Here is a 22,162-nt window from a genome sequence, read left to right on the forward strand (position 1 = left end):
AACTTGATTTCAAATTGTTGAATTATATTCCCTCATTAGAAATTCATGAGGCATGGTAGCACAGTATCCATGACCAAATTTTGAGAGCTTTAAATTTCTCAAGGAATGTGTTAGTGGTAAAAATATAAATTTGATTTTCCTGTGAATCATCATGACCTATTTTATTATGCAGGTAGAGTTGCCATGGATGTGGAGAGAATAACAGCCTATTTGGCAGAGACCTCTAATTTTGCATTTTTTTTTTTTAAGGTCAGCTGTAATGGGTGGCAGGCTCTCTCTAGGCAAGATTAGTAATTGGGGAAGCTGGCATTTTTATCCTTTCTTTGAGCAGCATACTCATTGGTGGCTATATTTCCCTTATTTCCAATGTCTTCAGAAACTCATATCCTCTTTTTCCCGAGCCCATCAAAATTTGTTTTTCACAAATTGTTGGATAAGCTAATTTATATTAACTTTAAACGTGGACCAATAGAAATCTTTTTTTTATAATAATTTTTTATTATATTATGTTAGTCACCATACGGTACGTCCCTAGTATTTGATGTAAAGTTCCATGATTTATTACTTGCGTATAACACCCAGTGCACCATGCAATAATAGGAATCTATTCTTAAGGCATAAGCATTACTCTTTGAGAGAGGGAGCTAGTATTTCTAAGACGAAAATTCCTTTTTTCCTTTCCTATAATTTAATAATTTTCATTGTAGAGCATATAGAAAATATGGTCAAACAAAAATTTCCATGACCTCATCTCTTAGACTACCTCTGCTAACCTTGATCTATATTCTTCATCTAAAAAAAAAGTGGAATCATCTTGTGTGCAAGTTTTAAATTGCAGTTTTCTCTTAAATTGTAATAGTTTCTCTATTTTTAAACATGCTGATAAGCTAAATTTAATATTTTCATGGTTTTGTGTTACATGACTGTATCCTAAGTTACTTAATCTATTATTTGACATTAAGATTGTAACCATTGTTTCACCATGATAAGTTGTCAAAATTAACATTCTTTTGCCTGTTTTTAAAATGATCATATGAGAGAACACCTTGGATATGATACTTCATTGCCAGTGAGCCAGGGACAGAGACATTTCTTGACCCATGAAATCATATCTGCTTGTTGCTGAGGATAACTTTTGTCTGTTCTTGCAAATTAACTAAAATTGAGCTAATTTGGCACTTACTGAGGGAGAAGAGTAATAGCAAATAGTTGAATGTTTGGAAGTGCGTTATGTTAGATTGAAAAAAAGGTCAATTATCTGACCCGTATTCAACCCAAATAACTATGGTGTTTAGAAATAAGGCAATAAAAATGAATTTATAGAATATGGCATTAGATGTAGAGTCTTTCCCATGAAAGTTACTCATGGCTGAAATCTTCATGTTTCTAGAATAGTTTCTTTGAAGTTGTAGTTCATGGTTGGTATCAAAGTTACACAGAAGTTGGATCAGAAATTCTGCTTGAGACCGATGCTAGGGAACTGTACACAGAAGTGGTCTGTGGATAGAAAGGGGTTGGGTGTTACAGAGGCAAAACCTGTGGGATTTGACACATCATTGGCCACTGGGAGAGGGGGAGATAGAGGATGGATGCTATGAGCCTAGAGGCAAGAGGATGGTTCTCTTATTCATTGAGGAAGAGCAAGTTGGGAGGATATGAGATGAGTTCCTTCATAGGCACTTAGTCTGAGCTTCTGCGAAATTAGCCATGTGAAGATATCCCAGCGGGGGTTGGAAATGTAAAATAGGAGCTAGAACAATAAGCGACTATGAAAAATAATCTTAACCAATAGAGGGAATGAATATTTCTATAGAGAACAAATGCCTACATTTGAAGGGTGAAGTAAAAAATATGATGGCAGATAGCAGGGAGGAAATAAGAGAGGAGCCCAAGAAGGAAGAGCCCTGGAGACAGGTGAGGGTTAAAACCTACTGGTGCATTGATTGGTGTCATTGCTGAACTCCAACAGAGCATTCCAAGGGAATGTGGGTATAGAAACAGAGAGTAATGGAAAAATAATACCAACAACGAGAGGAAAATGTAGCATGTGTCAAGAGTTTACTGTGTGACAGCTACCGTGTTAAACATGTCAATAGCTTTAGATCATCAACCCACTTAGCGATAGTCTGGAAGTTGAGATTTTCATTGTTCTCCCTTTATAGAGGGATAACAGTCTATAGAAATAAAAAATTTTCCCAATGTCACACCTTGTGCCACACATAGCACACAAAATCAGGACTGTGCTCCTAACTTCTCTAGCGACTGTATTAGTAAGCTGTACAGCCTGCAAGGATTATACAATAAGTGGTGAGAAAGTGGGGGCAGATGATTGGACTCCTTTTGCAGAAGTTTAGCTCATTAGTGAAGAAAACCATGAGAATCCTGTAGGAAGAAAGAAGGTTGTAGTGTAAACGAGAGGTACTTCCTGAGTTAGGAACTGAAAAGAATCGTTCCCAGTGAGGGCCCAAGATGTGGTGATATCTGTCGGTGGGTGGTTGAAGTGTAGTGGGAATAAAAGTGATCTTGACTGAAAAGGTCAGGTTCTACCTTGAGGCTAGAGTTCTGAAAAGGTGATATGATCTGTGTCCCCTTTAGGACATAGAAGAGACTGGATTAAAGATGCTAAAATCACAAGGACGGTGGGTGATGGTCCTGTAGCCAGAAGATGATAAATCGGTACTGTTTGTCATGGGCTGGGAAGAAGTGGTGCTTGTGGTGAATGTGGATTTTGAGAAAACAGAGGTTTTTAAGAGGTGGCGGAGAACAATGATTGCAAATCAGGAATGATTGCCTCCAGTTTCCGGTAGGTGTGTGCGCACGAAAAAGGGTGATGGCAAAGTGTAAGAGCCACTGTGTTCCATCTGTCTATTAGAGAGATGTTTAAGGAGAAAGGGGCATGAGGGAAAAAGGGACAGGTTTTAGTTATTGCAGAGGAGGTAAGAGGATTGATCAAGTCACAAGATAAATATACATGTCCCCTTGGGAGAAGAAGGTTTCCGCAGGGCACAGATGAAGGTGCCAGGCTGAGCCTCCAGCGACACTGGTAGGCATCAAGAGTAGACTGGTAATACAGTAGACCCCCCTCATCCATGGTTTCGCTTTCCACAGTTTCAGCGACTAGAGGTCAACGGCAGTCTAGAAGCAGATGATCTGCCTTGTGGTGTACTGTCAGAAACTCTAAAGAAAGGGGGGGTAATCAGAAGGGGGAATGAAACATGAGAGACTATGGACTCTGAGAAACAAACTGAGGGCCAGAGGGGAGGGGGTGGGGGATTGGGATAGACTGGTGATGGGTAGTAAGGAGGGCACGTATTGCATGGTGCACTGGGTGTTATACGCAACTAATGAAGCATCAAACTTTACATCGGAATCTGGGGATGTACTGTATGGTGATTAACANCCCTCGTCATTCACTTCATCTCATCACATAGGCTTTTTATCATCTCACATCAGAACAAGAAAAGGGGTGAGTATAGCACGATAAGATATTTTGAGAGGGAGAGAGAGAGGGAGACCCCATTCACATGACTTTTATTACAGTATTTGTTATAATTGGTCTATTGTATTATCAGTTCCTGTTGTTAATCTCTTACTGTGACTAATTTATAAATTATACTTTATTATAGGTACGCACGTATAAGAGGACAAAAACAGTATATATAGGGTCAGGTACTATCTGTGGTTTCAGGCATCCACTGGGGGTCTTGAAATGTGTCGTCTCTGGGGTAGGAGGAGCTGCTGTACCTGTTAGTTACGGAAAGAAAGCGGAATGGGGGAGGAGTCCTGAATTTCCTGAGTTTTAGATGAAATCTTCCCCTCTGAAATCTCTAAGTAGAGTTGAATTTTTGGTGTTGGCCACCTGCTCTTCAACAGCCAAGACTCAGTATTTAGAGCTGCTCCTAGAGAAAGTTGGGGACAGTGAGGAAAGCTGGAGTCTCGTACTTGAAAAGGAAATGCTGATGTTGCCCTGGGTTGTCTGGATAATTTTAGACTTTGCTTGAAGTTCTGTGGAATCAAACTACAAAATTTGTTTAAAAAGAATTATACATTAATGGCTTAAATATGAATAGATGTAGTCCTTACATTGAATCAGGATTCTCAACCTTGGCTGAAAGTTGTAAACCTCTGGGGCTTTCAGAAAAAAAACCTGGCACCACCAAATAGAAACACCAATGGAAAGCTAATCTCTGTGGATGGGGCTCTGGCATCGGTATTTTAATAACCGTCTTCAGGTGGTTCTAATGTACTGCGCCTTATAGAAAGAGCAGAAAACCAGGAGCATAACTGAACACAGCTTGTAAATGTGAACCCATGTGTGTGCTCCCAGTTCTGCTGGGAAGAGGTCTAGTGTAGTAAGTGCTGGTATTATCTGTTGACTGGTATCATTGGTTCATGGTTAAATTACAGAAATGTTGACACACGTTTCTCCTTGGTTAGTGCTGATGGTATTTGTTTTTATAATCAATGTTACCCTACCCTTCATTTCTCACAAAGATAAATGTTAGATGAAGGGAAGCAAATTGGGCTACACCCTATTTACTTGTGGGGAGAGGGTAAAGCATGATTAACACAGAGGCTTAGCGTGGAGAGGCGCTTCCTTACCCTGTAAGACAGGTTCCATGGTGCTCAGCTACATACCACCCCCCACCCCCCGTGCTACCTCCCCGCTGTCTTTAAGGCATTATTCAAAATCGTATAAAGTCAGCTCTCATGTCAGTTACATATTGAATACAACTGACAACCTGATGTCAGTTACTTGTGGCTTTAATGAAGCAATCATTCGTTTCAAAGGGTCCTTGTGAGGTAATGTCCAAAAGAAAGTAAAAAGCTTATTCTTTTCTCCAGTTATTTAAAATATATATTATATGAAATTTTATTGTGCTGAAGTTTAACATTGCATGTATTCTCACTGAAATGTTGATAGCAGAAGAACGGTCTCAGAATGAAATGAATTTACATTTGACCACTGGTTTCAGGAAGGTTTGAGTGAATTGTCTAGTAGTTAGGTGTTTTTGCAATGGGCGATTTTGTTTCAGAACAAGAGGGCATTTATTCATTCATATACTCATTTTTGTTCTGAGTAAACATCTGAATCCTGGTGTCTCCTTTAAACTTACTTTCTCCAGGTAAAGAATTAAGAATTTACCCTTGTACATACATTAAGTACATAGATATATTTTTACTTTACAAAAGTAATACATGTTCTCTGTAGTAAAGGTTTAAAGCACAAATAAGCAGAAGAAAGAAAATAAAAACACTTGTAAATTTTTTTTACCTCACTATCTGGCAATAACTTGCTAATATCTTGAGTGTAATCTTGCTTTATATACACATACACACACGCACATATACACACACACACATATTAATTCCATATGCAGTGTTTGATAACTTGTTTTTTTTCCCCCACTTAATGTATCTGAACAGTCTTGTTGCATTAAGTATTCTTCTATCATGTGAACTTGTTGGGATAGTATTTCATGATTTGGATGTTATAATTTATTTGGCAGTCTGCTGCTTGTTAGATTGTTTATAATTTTGTGGTTTTTTAAAAATTTTGCTCATTAAACAGTGCTCATTTATTTGACTATCTTTATTGTCCAATTCAAAGTTTTTGATGCCAGAACACAAAATGGTGGAGGAGGCATTGGTCTTTTGCCCCTAATGGTTACAGTAGGCAATGGAATACATTTCTTCTGTTCTGACAGCTTGCCCAACCATCATGGTATTCGTCCCCTACACTCTGAGATTTTGAGAATTCTGAAAGCATATTGAAGACAGTGAGATCTCCTGGTATTCTTTACCTCACACTATTTTTATACACTTACCTTTCACATTATGGATCAGTGACTGCTGTGTTTACAACCATACCCTGAACTTTCGTGTTTCTGTACGCATGCTGTTGACTACACCCGGAAGCTTTTGTTCCACCATATTTCCAACTCAGGCTTTTGAAATTCAACCTGTCAGTAAAGCTAGCTCAAAGGTCACTTTTTCAGGAAGGTCTCCCCAAGTCCTATGGGAGGAATTTCTTCCTCTCCTTTGTGCTTCCAGCTCCGCTCCCATTCCCCCATACCCAACCCAGGTTCCTTATTGGACCAAGCACAGTCCAGCATTAATACGTAATATTAACATTTGAAGTTAAAACTGGTTAACATTTGAAGTTATTTAATAGTTAATATGTAGTATTAACATTTGAAGAGATGTATCTGGCAGTGGGTATGTTTTAGTCATCCTTGTTTTGTTCACGATACATTGTATAGTGCTTTTCTGGTGCTTGGGATCAATGTATGTTCTTTGTATTAAGTTGTTTAATAATTTAATTGCAAATAAGTCACTTCAAATATTAATTTTTTTCTTCTTCATTGCGACACAAAAGAAGGGAATGTGTAGTAATAACAGAAATGGAAAGATCCAGCTTGTCTGAAAAAAGTACAAAACCCAAAACATCAAAGCACTCAACTCACCTTGAAAGTAGGCTGTTCATTTTTATTTCTCTTTACCTGCTCCTGAGACCTTCTAATGCCCCTCTTAGGCCTTAATTATTCCTGATAGTGTCACCTATATTGTAGATAATTTGGGGGGAATATAACATGTAGGAGAAAGAAAATCTGAATTCTGATCTCAGATACACAAATGAAGAACAGTTTAATTGTGGGTGACGCTTTAACTGCCCTAGATCTCAGTTTCTGTAGAAAGTGAGGGAACAAGAATCGATCTTTATGGTCTGAGCTAACTATAAAAGTCTATAATTTTTTATTGTGATTGTTGATATCTATGTTTCTCTATGTAACTATATGTAGCTAAAATTTAATGAGCACTTAATATGTACTAGGCATTATGCCAAGCATTTTACATTTTTTTTTAATTTTTGATAACAGAAACCCAGCTGAGCTCGATTTTAATAAAAAGGAATTCATTGGTTAGTATAACCAGGAAGACCACATATATATAGGCTTCAGGCACAGCTAAATTTTAGAGTTCAAATGATGTGTTCAGTGTTCTGACTTTCTCCATCTCATTGCTGTTCTGCCTTTTTTTTCTGTCTGCATCTCCTGGTTTCTCTGCATTGACTTCACTCTTAGATAGGCTCATGGGATTTGGTGGGAAAGATGGATGGTGACACTCTTAAGCTAGAAAATTATGAGTGAGGATTCTAAATTACCAACTTTAGATCATAGGCATAACCCTGTGCCCAATCACTGGATCCTGGGGAAGAAATATAGGATCATCCTAGGCTGCGATGCATGTCAGACAGGGGGGGGGGTCATAGGACAGCTGTGATAAATAGCCATACCAAAACCAGTGAGGTGGAATAAGGGGTAAAGGAACACTAGAGTCAGGAGAGTATATTAATCTTCTATCAAAATCATGACATTCCTAGAGCAGAAGAAAACTTAAAGTGCATCTATCTAGTGTTTAACCATCCACTGAGAACATCTATATCCTTTTTGCAAATCTGGCAAAAAAAAATTTAGGTTACGTTTAATAGCATTGATTTTAGAGAATTAACTAGCATTTTTGCTTTTAAAAGCCACAGATATTTATTTTACACAAAATAACTGAAGCAGTAAGTAATTAACACTGTCAGAAATGTTTATATAATGTGTTAAAAACCAGTTGAGTTTTAATCACTAGTCTTACCACACATTCAAGAATGCTCTCCTCTTGCTGCTTCTTTACAAAGAAATTAAAAGAAAAAAAATATTCGTCTTGAAAAGGAGAGAATGATGGTTCAAGGTAGAAATAAGAAAAAACACTGTGAAAAATTTTAAGCATATAATTCTAGAATAAGAGAATAGAGTGCAGAGCTGAATTTTTATTGGGTTCCAAAATGATTTTGACATGTATTTCACAGAAAAAGGGATAGAGTTGTAAATGAGGGCTCATTGACATGCCAGCTTATTTTGACCCAAGAGGTATTATAAGAGGAAGGTCCATGGATTGGGGGCTCGTAGGCTTGGGTAGAAAGTAAATGAATGCCATATACAATGAGTGGTCACAATTTCTTGCAAAGGTGAGCACTTTGGCCCATTTTCCAATGAAAGCACCTATAACTCACAGCAATAATAATGTGTCACAGAGCTAGAAAGTGCCAGTACCAGGATTTGAACCTGGGTCTGCCTTGACCTGAGCCCATATCCTTAAGCATCACCTGTTATCTAGTGGGTTGAACCATGCAGAATTTTTTTTTTTTTTTGGTGGTTCAGAATAGTTATGTATTGATTATTACATAAGACAAAAGAACGTGCATGGCACTGGAACTTCTGAATGTTAAAGAGATGATCTTTATATTTTCCCCCTTTAAAACTTCATGTAAGAATGGTAAACATTCATGATGGCTCTTCTTTCACAGTTCAGAGAAAAAAAAATCTTTCTTTTCTCCTAATTCTTACTCTCAGTGAAATGCAATATAAAGTTTGAATTAACAGTCTTACTTATCATAAGCAGGGAATTGTGCAAAATCTCATTATATAGTTCAAGTGACATGATATTAATTTCTTGATTTACCATAGCAGGTGGTTGTGAAATTAAAATGGAAGAAAGTAATGCCAAATTATAGAATACTATCATGATTACTCGTTTTGTGACTGTGGGCAAGTAACTGAACTTAATTCAGTCTCAGTAATTTAATTGACTTTATAGAATAATTGTGAAAATTAAATTAGAAAATTGAAGTAAAGGGCTTAGCACAGTAGCTGCAAAATTTTTCCTATTATTATTGTTTTCATTTTATTTCCCGATTTTTAAGTGCGTATTTGGGAATTGTATCCATTTGAGATATTCAGAGACGGTTTTCTAATCCAAGGGAACTAGTGGCTAATATAATAAACAAGGTAGGAATGAGGAAATGCAGACTACATAAGCACCCCCACGCTGTTGAAGCTTGGCTCTGCTACATACCTAAGCCTGTGGTGCTGTTTACGACCAAAGCCTATTTCAGAGTTTAATTTTTTTTTTTTAATGGAAAGCATACAACTTTGTTACCTGCGCTGTAGGCGAGAAATTTAGTCACGTGCCATTCACTGATGCGTGAGTGTTGCCTATCTGCAAGTTTGCTCTTTCTCACAAAAAGACCAAAGAGGTGCAAGTCCATAGCAGGCATAGCAACTTGAAAAGTTGAAAGGCTCTCTCTCCTTGCCTGGCTGAAAGGCTCCTTCTTTATCAGCGCTTTCACAAGTGAGTCATGCTGTTAGTTCAGCGCTTCCCGGCAAGGAGAAGAGTCAAGTTCTGAGAGCTATTCTTAGCTGCTCCCCACCCTGTAATGGAAGATACAGGATGAACTTGCAAATGACACATTGTACTGAAGACAAACAGGGTGGATTGTGTCAGGTTGAGTTACCAAGTCCTTGTTTTCCTTGGTGTTATTGAGGAAGGTGGGGGGGGGGGGGGAGCAAAAAAAAAAAAAAAAAAAAAAAAGGAAAAAAGAAAAAAAAAAGTCTTCTTGTGATTCTAGTACCATAGCAGACACAGCTACATGTAATGGAATGTGCACTCAAAGCAAAAACACGCTTCTTTGCAATCATCTGAATTTCCATACTGTTCCCCACCTATAATCAGCACTAAATTAAAGATATCAAAACAGTTATAATCTATATTTCTTTGCAAGATCTCATTGTGGTCAGGAATAATTTAGATAGAAATAGTGGCTGTGTTTTTGAATAAGTAGAAGATTGCATCATCACATACATCAACAAGATAACATTTCTCCTGGCAGCTTCGCCATTAAAGCCAACGTGCCCGTATAAACTGCCTTTTCTCTAATGAGATATCTGTTCCTTACCCATTTTCCCAAGAAGCTAGACCTTTCCTAAAGCAGGAGGAATGCACATATATTTGTAACAGTGCTTATCAAATTATACTGTCATTATCTTTCTAGACATGTTTCTTGGGCACACTTTTTTCATCTATGTGACCCTAGCACGTATGGCAGACATATAGCAGGTACTATGTATCAGTATGAATATTCAAACAAATTCAAATAAAACAGTATGAATATTCAAATAGATTGAAAATAGGATCATATTATATATGTTCTTTTATAATCTGACTTTCAAAAATCTAATAACATCATGGAAATTTTGCATGCTGTTAATTGTAGAGATATATATTTTTAGTATATTTCACTTCATTGAAGAATCATAATTTATTTACCCAGTCATTTCTTATTAGACGGGGAGTTTATAATTCTTAGGAAAGAGGTACATTGCATTCTTTCTATACTTTTTAATTCAGTCAGCAAACATTTACTGATAGCCTTCTCTGGGTCAGGCACTGTTTAAACTCTGGGAATATCATAGCAAATGAACATCCTAGTGAGGACAGAGATAATAAAGAACATAAATAAGAAAAAGATATAATATGGAATCAAATGAATCACTTATGATCTGTTTTCTTAGTAAGACAGATGACTAAATATAGTTATTAAGCATACATAAATGTTCAAACATTATTAGTTCTATGGAGAAAATTAAACAAGGAGTGTTGGCAAGAAATTTAAAATAGAGTGTTCAGGGACTGACTGAGAAGGTGATGCTTGAAGGATAGGAACACCTCCTAAACTCCTTAAGGGCAGGGGTCATGTGTCTTTGCTAATCCTAACATGGAGATCCCTGCCCTCATGAAGCTTCAAATTTTAAGGTCTCATATTATCTGACTTACTTCCAAGTTGTGAGACTTAGGACGATTTTTGTATAGTGTGTGTGTGTATTAATATAACTATATAAATATTTTAAAAATGTTCTACAATAACCATATGCCACTTTTATAATACGAAAAATGACATCTTAAAAAAATGGCTTACTTAAATTATTTTGTTAGCATCTCATACACTGTGGACACATGCCAGGACTGTAAGCCGCCTACTCTCCAAGCCTTATTCATTTGGACTGCTATTGAGCTAAGACTCATCCATCATGCACAGAGGCAATCCTCTTTTTACTCTAAGTGCAAGACTTTGCATTTGCCTCTTTAAGTGTTGGCCCTCGGTTGACCAAGTTTGGGAAATCATACAATTTCATTAAGGAACTGAAATAGGACTCACTGTACAGCAGCTTGAACGTGAAAGGTCAAGCAGACCTCTGGGAGTAATTCATAGAGGCTTTTGCTCGTCTCTTCTATCCTTTCTCCCCACTTTGGGAAGATGTTGCTCTCTCCCATTGTTGGAGGTCATTCTGCTCCCTGCATCTTTGACAGACTGCTTTAGGAATTGATACACTAGGGAATACTTGCAGAAGTAAACCGTGGGAGACCCAGGAGGGAGAGACCGCTTCTGCGAGAATGCTTTTATGTTCCTGTGTAGTGTGTTTTTAGTTCACTCTGTACTGAAAAAACCCAAATCTTCTACATGTAAAAAAAAATGCTAAAACCTATCTCTGGAAGCTTCCCAGCAAGAATGCCTTTATGTGTACAGCTATTGTCTACTTTGATATATAATTCCTAGTTCTTTTTAGTGCAACATTTCTCTTATAGAGTGGAGAAGAAAGTCTAAAAAGTCCTTTTAGGGAAGGAAGAAAGGAAAGAATTTGCTTAGCTGTTCATAGTACGTATTAGTTTTTTTTCACTCCTGGTATTTGCATAGAAGCTGATATATTCCAAAGCAATTTTCCATCTCTCCTGTGATTTTCACAATGGTCTAAGGTAGGAATGTTATTTTTGTATATGCTTTATAAATGAGAAAACCGAGACACAGAAAAGATAAGAAAATTGCCCATGGGCATAAGGTTAACATTTGTTGAGTACTTTCCTGGGTCAGCTAGAGTTCTGAGTACTTTAAGTGTATTCACTCCTTTACTCACAGTATCCCAGATGATTTGGTGGTCTTTCTTTCTTTCTTTCTTTCTTTCTTTCTTTCTTTCTTTCTTTCTTTTTATTTTGGTATTATTTTTATGCTCATTTTACAGATCAGGAAATGAGGTGTTGAGAAATTAAATGAGTTGGTCCAGGACCTGCACAGCTAGTTAGTGGCAGAGATGGCGTTGACCCTGCAGAACCCTGGTTATAACCCAGGAGACGGAAAACTACTCAGTAGGGCTGCTCCGCGGGGGTCCATGGGACCCAGCACGAGTCCTGGAAGGTCTCTAAGTTCTGCAGTTGTTACCCTGGTATCAGTACGCAGAAGGAAGCCAACTTAATTTTGGTATTTTTATAACTATTCCAGTAAACTCACCACAAAATGTATTCCTAGCAATTCTATTACATTCTGTTGTCCATAAAGGATAATGAATTAATAAAATACCTATAAATTTGCATTTTTGGGGATAGTAGGTGTTTTTGGTAGCAGGACCTGTATTCTTCTGAAATGTTGAGGGTGCAGATTTCCTCAAAATTTCCTCCTTCCTGCAGGAATTGCTTTATGACAGCCATGACAGATAGTAACCTAGTTCTGCTTGATCAGTCATGGCAAGTTGCTTGTACTTTTGAGGCAGTTTGTTCTATTTGGGGACAACTAATTGTTGGAAATTTCACATATATCTGTCTATCTCCTCTCTCTCTCTCTATATATATGTGTGTGTGTGCGTGTTCATATATATATATGTTGATATATATATATAGGATCAAAATTTACGTCTTGAATGTAGTAAAATGTTTTTGCTGTAAGGACTCCAAGATACAGTGTATAATCTCTGCAATTAAATAGAACTTCAGGAGGTCTTTACAAAAGAGGCTTTAGGAGGTCTTTACAAACTGAGACAGGGAGGTAAAAATAGAGACTAAATGATCAATAAATATATTAATAGTCATTAACTGGAGAGAAAAATCTGACCTGTAATAATACACTGTGTTAACTTCCATAGTTACTTTCATTTTATCTCTGAAACTTTCCCTGGAAAGCTAGGTTATAGGAGTGAGACTAATATAAGCAATAATTTTGGCTTACAGGCTTGAAACCAAAAGAAATTTGCACTGTGTGTAAAAGTGTGTGTGTGTGTGTGTGTGTGTGTTAAGGGGAATGGAAAGAGAAAGATATAGGAACATTAATTGGGCAAATTAATTGAAAGGCTATACTTATAAGTAGGTCATTCCTTTCAAATGTCAACATTTCAAGTATTAAAATTCATTTTGATAAGTCATTATCAAGCATCTTCCAAGTGTCAGACTTTGTTGGGAATACAGTGGTAGAAACATAGATCCGTTCTCTGCCTTTAGGGCATCGTGTGCTTGCGCGTGTTCCTGCCAAGGGCATTGGCAGGACTGAAGGGCAGACAACACTCCACGTGATAAGCCTGTGCCTTGGCGTGGGGCTGCATCTGCTCAGGGAAAAGGGGACCTTTATCTAACCAGCACAGACGTGCTGTACGGGCTTATAGCCATCTGCCTGCCTTTGTAGGGCTTACACTCTAACAAGAAAGGCAGTCTTTAAACAAATAACTTTGTGCTTAGTTAGAAAACAGAAGCAGAAGACACAAAGCTATTTAACTTAGGTCAAAAGGCCAGGAAAAGCCTCCTCCAGAAAGTGACATTTAAGATGAACACTAAAGATTATGACTGGGAACTGGAGCCGCATTGGTGTAGGTGAAAGGAACCAGCTCCCTCCTCCATACCTCAGACAAAAAGTTGTTGGCGACATTGGCCCCTCAAACAAATATCATATATTGGCTTAAAGACAAGTATAATTCACAGTGAGTTGGGCTAGGAACCCAATATTGAGGGGAGGACGAAGAGAGAGAGAAGCACTAAAAGGAGGGGGTGGAGAGAAAGTGAATGGACGTTGACTTCCTGATTTCTTTCACTGCAGTAAATTGGAGTTTTAAGCTCTATAGTTGAACCTGGCTGCTTCCGACAACAACAACAACAAACAGGGAAAGTCCTACCAGTCCATAATAATAATAATAATGATATTTATAATTTAGAAACTGATATATTGGTTGGGTATACTTTTTTAAGGCAGGGCAGAAAGTCAGAGAGAGAGAGAATATGTTGACTGCTTCAGAGATCTGAAGCAAGCTATTCAGACATCTTTGCTAGGGACCTAACTTGCTTTCTTACCTTCCTTGCCTTTATTCCTTTCAACCCGAATGTGCTGCTTCTACTTTTTTTGGGTAGAGTGAAAGATTCTGCTTAGGCCCCAGATCAATTCAGACTTTTAATCGAAACCTTCCACTGGGGAGTCTGGTATTTGGACAGTTATTAATAAAATGTTACTTTGATTTATCTTTGTGTATGAGGCTTTCTTGGAATTCCTTGGTGTTGAGATGAGTGGCAAAACTCAGGCATTTCTATGTGTCTTGCCTTAATACTCTTAAAATACTGCTACTAATTCCTGGTAATACCCCTCCCCCCTTTATTCTCAAAACTGAAAGGAGACTAATATACGAGGAGGAAAAAAAACTTGAGTAAATAGGAAATGGATTAAAATTTGATGGCAGTTATTAAAATTTTGGAATGTGACTGTCAGAAGAGAAATCATAATCTGCAAATTTTATATTTTCTGGAAATGATAGAGATACAAAGGTGCAAAATTATACAATTAGTGAGTAAATGACCCTGGATCCACCAGTGAATATTGTTTTAAATATCTTACTGCATAAACAACTATGGTCATATTTATTTTTAGTATTATTGGCATGTTTAAAGGCTAGCATTTATTTATAGTGATTGGCTATTTGGTTAATGGTTGTTTAGAGAGTGGTAGCATGTGTCTAACTTTGTTATTAGTTTGCTTTATAAATGGAGTGATCATTACATTAAACTGGTCAAATTTAGCTTCTTTTTCCCAATATGTGTTTCCTTTCTTAGTTTTCAAAATATTTGGAAACTTGAGATCTATTTCATTCATAATGGTATGTATTGATTTCCCCAAAAGTTCTGTCAAAAAAGTAGACTTTTGTTGAAAGGTTTTCAGATAGTGTTTTTAATGCTCTTTTCTAATACTATTACACTCACTTTATAAAAGTAGGGAATTAGAGTAGTGGAAAAATTAAATGACATATTAAATTACTATGTGTCTGGAGAAATGTTGTATAATTTCAAGTATTCTCCCACAAATGCCTAGATACCTCCAGAGGCACTGAAAGCTATAGTTATCTACTCCACTTTTTAAAGATGACAATATTATGTCTTAAATATATGGCATTATTGCCAAAATTATAAAGTGCTTCATGCATAACTGACATTTTCCTGAATCACTGTTATTTTAGCAACTCTCACTTCTTAACAAGTTCAACTGAGATATAAGAAATCTTAGGAGAGAATCTACTTACCTGATTGTAATTTGACCTTTTACTGTTAAAACCAATATTCATAAATGTCTCCAAAGGGTCAGGTCAGAGAAAACACCAAGTAAATCTTAGCTGAATGAGAATGTTCATTGGCTACATGATTAATGATTATGTGTGGAGGTCAAAGTTGTCAGATGTGACTCCCACTTTGAATGCCCTGCTACCTCATTTACTCTGCCTCCAGCCATTCAGCTAATTTGTATTTTAATACCATGTAAGATATCTTTAGATGAAAATTTAATCTATGGGATAGAGGTGGGAGACATGTTTACTATCAAGGGCAATACATTAGTCAAGGGCTATATGAGTAACAATTGTTCCAATTTATTATTTTTGGAACTAGCTAGCTGCCAAAGAGAATAGAGAACAAAAATCATTTAGCACGGGCAATAAATTAACCAGAAGGGAGTTAGAAAAGAGGATAGGAAAAAAGCAAAAGGAAGAGGATCAATCATAGTATGAGGATATAAAACAGGCACAGAGAGAAAAAAATACATATGTGTTTGATGGAGAAAGAAGACACAAGCCAGTACATATTTGGCAATGATCTGGGCAGGCAGCAGATGAGCAAAAAGGAGAGAGATCTAGGACTATTCACCAGGGACTTTTATCTATTCTTTGGGTAAAGAATTTTAAGTCTGTGTTGTGTTTCACAATTGTACCCATAGCGGTGTCACAATGGTGGCAGTGGTGGGGAGTTTACAAAAGAACTGGGTGGGGTTGAGATCTCTGGGAGAAGCATCTGGGCCACAAGAAGCAGTCACCTTCAGTTTGTTAATTTCACTCATCTAAGCAGTTTTCCCAACTTGGTTTTGTTTTGCAAATATCTTACCACGTTAGTAGAAAAATGGCTAACTCAGGAAGAAGATGGAGGTGAGAACATGGAATGGAGATGGTTTCAGTTAACTGGATGACCTGTCTTGAGGACAAGGACCAGATAAGCAATGGATAAAACTGTATCAGGAGGGCTGAGTTCTAGACTGTACCTGCCAGCTGTGTAGTCCTGAGTTGATTACTTAGAATATGAGTTTATTCCCTTTTCCATAAATGCAAGTAAATCCTTGCTTTACTGGATTGCCTTGAAAATCAAATGTAGCAGTGTTTTTTTTTCCTAAGTGTGAGGTAGACAACATAAAAAAGCAACCACTGTCACTATTATTCCACGGGGCCGAGGGCTTTACATTGGGCACCAGGTTCCAACTTGAATTTAAATTGAATTTAAATGCCATCAAATAACTGAGACCTTTATGTATTAATTATTGTGTTAGTATCAGGACACAGAAATAGATAAGACATCATCCCTGCTCTCAGAGGGTTTACGCTGAAGAATTAGTGTAAACAACAAATGCAAGTTCTACTATGATATTAATGTGGATGTAAAAGATGAAAGAGAAGTGATCAGAGTGTTACAGGGTTAAACGTGAAAATCTTAGGAGAGGTGGAAGATCAAGCAAAAGTCAGTTTAGAAGCTCTAGGTAGGTTATAGCACAAGGATTGCCTAGGGATTTGTGACAATCCCATTACTTCTTCAAGTTGGTTCTATCTATTTTTTAAACTACTGCCTTTTAAAATTCTTTCCTTTGAAATATCCTTATTTTTGCTCTACACATTTTAAACATTTCATTTTAGGAGATTTCTGAAATCTTTTCCAGCTGACCTGATTTTACATTAGACACCTTTGTGATCAAAATGGTAATAGCATATGGAGACATAAATTCCAATCCTTCCCTATTCGAGTAACCCGGGGCAAATGAACCAAAGCCGAGAACAAATTACTTTCAATATTAGAACCGTGTGGACTTTTTTGTAATGTTCCTTACTTCCAACTGAAGCGCTATCCTAATGTATTAATTCTCCCCCAACAAATTGTTTTTCCTGTTCTTTTTTCTATTAACAATACTCTAATTATTCCAATCACAATTTTCACTTCCTTTTTCCCAATTCTTACTGCCTTCTGTTGTCAAGTTCTGACAAAGCTTTGTTTAAAATGTTGCTTGAATTCAACCCTTCTATTCTCCACAGCTCCTACTTTGGGGATATTTTAAGGGACTTTTGCAAATCTCTCTCTCCGTTTCATCATGCATATCATAGCCAGGTCAATAAATCAGGTTATTTCCTTCTTTAAAACTTTATAGTTCTCCTCCATGGTTAAGTCAAAACACCTCTAGACTTTAAGATGATCTACGGTCGAGGCTAGTCACCACTTGCTTACCTTTCTGAAGCCTCTACTGCAATCTGCTTTACACACTTTCCCTGAAAGGCAGACAGAAGCCTCTTCCTGTTCTGTTCCCAGAAGTGTCCTAGGATGTGGAGGAGAGACAGAGAGGTGAGGACAGAAGAATCAAGTAGTGCTTACCATCCCTCAGCAGAATTCTGGTCCAAGCAACTGTTATTCCTGGATTAATTTTAATATTTATTTCTCAGTTTTTTTTTACAGTGGAAAAAATCATAAAGGAAATTATCCATGGTCATTAGAAAATAATTGAAAGTAGAAGAAAATTCATGTTTAAAGTAGCCTTTTCATATATTTTTGAACTGGGATCCGATCTTTTGTCAGCTGCGTAGCGGGTGCTCAGTAAATATTCGTGGAATAAATAAATGAATGTTCAGGCCAAAATTAAAATGGGTGAAATTGTGAGGCTTTTTCCTTCTTCTCCTGATCATTCAGTTCCTCTACCTTTCCCCCATCACCTTGTTTCTCTTTGAACTGGAGACTTCCTAATGCTCTCTGCAACAGTGTATATGCACTTGTGTGCGGGGATGTGCACTTTAAAAAATTAATTGGAGAAAAAAATTACATTTGAAGCATACTTATTTGGTTATATTTATGGGAAATATTTTGCATATGATAAGGATATTATGACTTTGGTGTATTTAACAACAGTGTGCTGTCTCTGTACCTATGGTTAATCTTCTTGCTTATCATTTAGGTGTAAGTGTACTGCAAATAGGTATTAAGCAATTTAAACCATTTGGATTCATGTCAGGTATCATTAGAGTAAAAAAAATTAATGTAGATTCACCCTAAAAATAAAAACTTTTTAAAAATAGACATGATCAGATGGGCGGGGGAGGCAGAGCTAGGACAGTGATGGGTGTGTGTGTGTGTTTGTGTGAGCTTTCTTAGTACACAGAATGAAAATCTTTGTCCAGATTTTATTTTTCAAGGCAGATATTTGTACTTACAGAATCCACTTTTAGAATTCCACACTGAACTTAATTAGTACAAAGAATTCGAAAAGACATTCATAGGTTTAAATTAAATAATTTGTTTTATCAGAACTTCTAATTAGTGTTTCACTGGAAACAAGTAAAGCCTGCTTTAGAAATTGTTCCTTGTTTGGACATCGTTTACTGGAAGTTACAGTATTAGTAAGTTCTGATTTTCCAATTGCTAAAAACTGTTGGTTTTACATTGGAAATAACTCAGATGTATGGGGATAATTTTGACTTCAAGGACTAGAAAATCATAAAAATGAGAGCTTGAGAAATGATGGTGGACCCTGCCTAATTTTTACTCATCTGTGTTTGTATATTAGCTCCAATCAATTTCTAGGGCCGAAGTTAGCAAGGTATACATTTATATGGAGTCCAGGGCATGTGATTATATTTATTTAATTCTTTGGAAAGGAGCATTCAAGCCTTGAAGCTTTTCATAGTGTCAGGCCACTGGCTGCTGATGAGTAAAATGTATAGCAGCCTGCAGTTTTTTCCCCCTTCCACATGTTCCCTATCTCTTCTATGCGTGATAGGATATGGGTAGTTAGTTTATCTGGATGGTAAGGAAGAGTGTGTGCTACAAGAATGTGGAGACTCAAAGTTTCTTTAAAAGCCTCTCCAACTTTGGTAACTGCAAGGTGTACATTTGTTTCCTGTGTTGACTCAAGGTCAGCTTGTAGCCAATACTCATTGTGTGTGTGCTGTTGTTATTAGGACTAAATTATAAGAAAGTATTTCTTCTTACATCAAAGCTGCCTCTAGTTAAAAAGAGTCAAGGATAGAGTTCTCCTACTCTTTTAAAGAGGATCTTAATGCATATTAAAGATAACTGCTGAATATACAAAGGGAGTTGCACCAACAGTGGATGCTAAATGATTATTTCTTCCCAGAGAAAAGCAGTCACAAAAATCCTAAACTATAGCATAAAGACATTAGGGAAACTATAAGGAAGAATGTACTAGTGAGACTTAGAGTATTCTAAGTGAGGTTATAAATGTGGGATGCTCAGGCAGGTCAATCTTAGACAGCATTTGAAACAGCTGGGTTGGATCTGAATGTCCCCCATTCTCTTGGAATTCCAGTGTTCTTCCGAAGGGTCACCCAAACCCCTTTTGGAACATCCAGCCCAGACCACCTCTGATTTACCTGGTCAATATAATTTTTTCACTCCTCCTTGTCCTCATGTCAAACTTTTAGATGATTTAATATTTGTACCTATATAAATCATCTTTTCAATAGTAACAAATTGTTTTATGACTCTGATAACTTAAATGTAATCATTTTTTGATGATCTCTTCTAGTTTCCATGTATATGAAATCATGTATATTTATAATCAAAAGGTATGTGTAATTTTGTATTTTATTTTATCCATTCAATATCATTTTCTACATCCTTTCTACATTTAACTGTAGAATCAGTCATCAAATTTCTATATACATCTCAAACAAATTTCCTATTATTTATTATTTGTGTTGTTTTTATAAATGTCTTTGCTTATTTTTTTTTCATTTTCAAATTATTTTCTTAGAACAAATTCCAAAAATTGGATTCCGAGGTGAAAGACAAACATTTTTATGCATCAGGTCAAAGGGATAAACACGGTTACATATCACTGTGCATGGACACACACATAGCCAGGCATCCCTCTGAAAGTAATAAGCAAATTTCTATTTATTAGCATTGAATGTGTGTAACATATTTGTCTCATAAACCCCCATTATCCTAATATCTGTGGTTTTAGAAAGTAAATAATTTGACTAACTCAAATTAATGTATGAATGAGTAATGGCTTTTTCTTTTCTCATTTTAGAAAAAAATCCTAAGCAGTATGTATGTGCACATATGCATCACCCTCTGAATATTTGGAAGCAAGAGAACTTTTGTTGGTATTTAAATCACACCACATAACAGAGTGCCAAATTTGCTTGCTTAGGGAGGCCAGTTTTTTTCTTTTTTAAAGATTTTATTTATTTCACAGAGAGAGACACAGCAAGAGAGGGAACACAAGCAGGGGGAGTGAGAGAGGGAGAAGCAGGGGGAGCTCGACGAAGGGCTTATAACTGAGCCACCTAGGCGCCTCTAGGGAGGCCAGTTTTAAGCAGAGTTTAGGTAGACACTTACCAACGGAAGGCAATAGATGTTTCTTCCAGTATTATATTATCATTTAATGAGAAAGACTGTTTTGCAGGTGATTTGCTACTTGCAAACACTTACAGAGACTCTTCGAAGTCCACAGCACAGAGTCAGGTGTTGTGACAGCGACAAAGATGTAAAAGTCACATTGGCCGCCCTGGATGATTCTCTAGTCAAATAAAGGGTATATATAACACATGACCACAAATCAATATAGTACTAATTATAAACTGACATCTCATCCAAAAATTAATGTGGGATATAAGTGGAGAAAGAGATTACTTCGATGAAGTGATAATTTATCTTTAACTTGAATATTTAATGTGGGTGATACCCAGAGAAACAAAATTCCATTTTCATTTCCATTTTAAGGCCAATGAGATATATTTTCAACACTAATTATGTAAGGTTTTCTGCCTTTGTTAGTGGCACTGACACATGAAAATATTTGGGAAACCTTATGAAATCCAACATTCTTGTGGAAAGCGTAACACACTATAATTTACCAAACACGTTTATTTATTAAGGCATAATCTCTCTTGGGAAGAGGAAGGCTGAGATTAATGGGAGAGGCACTCACGAAGTTTAAAATTCATTTGATCTTTAACATGACACTAAGATTAATTCAATATATGGTGTGTATTTGTAGATGAATTAATCAAATATACTGAAATTGGTAAAAAGAAGAAATTAATTTGGACATCCTTTTTGATTGTTGTCATTACATTAAATGCAGAGCAAATCCAGTTGGTTTCAGGAATAAAACAAAGGGGAAAATGTGAAATTGACACTTTTAATTCTTTCTCTTAGAACCATTCCTAATTAACCCTCAGTAGCTACTGCAGAATCCTTCCAGGAGCAGATTCTTTAGAAATAAACATAAATGTTTTCCTTATTTAAAATCACTGGCTCATTCCAGTTCATTCCCAAGAATTTGATCACTTTCTCCAAGTGCCAAGCTAATTTTTAGGTTCTACACGGGTAATCAGCATTTTGGTATTCTCTTAGGCTGAAGGGTAATTGCCTTAAGTGAATTCTGTATTTTAATTCTCAAGTCACAGAGTTAGAAGCTGTCTGCACATATCATCTACCTTAACATAGTAGGAAGATTGAGGGGTTCCAGGATGCCACCAGACCTTGAGTATCTTCACTGTAGTAAGCAGGACTGGTGTAAGTGCTGGGGAAAAAAAAAAAACTTCATATAGTTTGGATCAAAACAGTATTTGTTGACTCACACATCCAAGACAATGTTGAAAACCTAGATCTCCGCTGAGATTGGGATGTATAGGCACCCAGGGCCATTTGAAGCTGGGATTTATGGCAGCTGGGTTATTCCCTGGGCACCCATCTCTAGTTCTTTCTTCCTGTCAGCCTCTTTCTTTCCCACCACAGATTGGGGTTACCCTGTGGCTACAAATAGGTCACGAGTGGCTCCTGAATTTTATGTCCAAACACTCTGCCATCCAAGGTGGGACTGGATTTCAAGAATCCATCCCCCAGGGGCGCCTGAGTGGCACAGCAGTTAAGCGTCTGCCTTCAGCTCAGGGCGTGATCCCGGCGTTATGGGATCGAGCCCCACATCAGGCTC

The 22,162-nt window shown here is 37.0% G+C and overlaps 1 protein-coding gene across 7 annotated transcripts in view; it reads left to right on the plus strand.

Moving 5' to 3' along the window:
• The window catches only part of MLIP (muscular LMNA interacting protein), a 260,174-nt gene that overhangs the window by 46,713 nt on the left and 191,299 nt on the right, over window positions 1-22,162 (plus strand). The gene's annotated exons all lie outside the window — the stretch shown is intronic.

The sequence above is a fragment of the Ailuropoda melanoleuca genome, chromosome 19 (assembly GCF_002007445.2).
Source record: "Ailuropoda melanoleuca isolate Jingjing chromosome 19, ASM200744v2, whole genome shotgun sequence".
Classification (NCBI taxonomy): domain Eukaryota; kingdom Metazoa; phylum Chordata; class Mammalia; order Carnivora; family Ursidae; genus Ailuropoda; species Ailuropoda melanoleuca.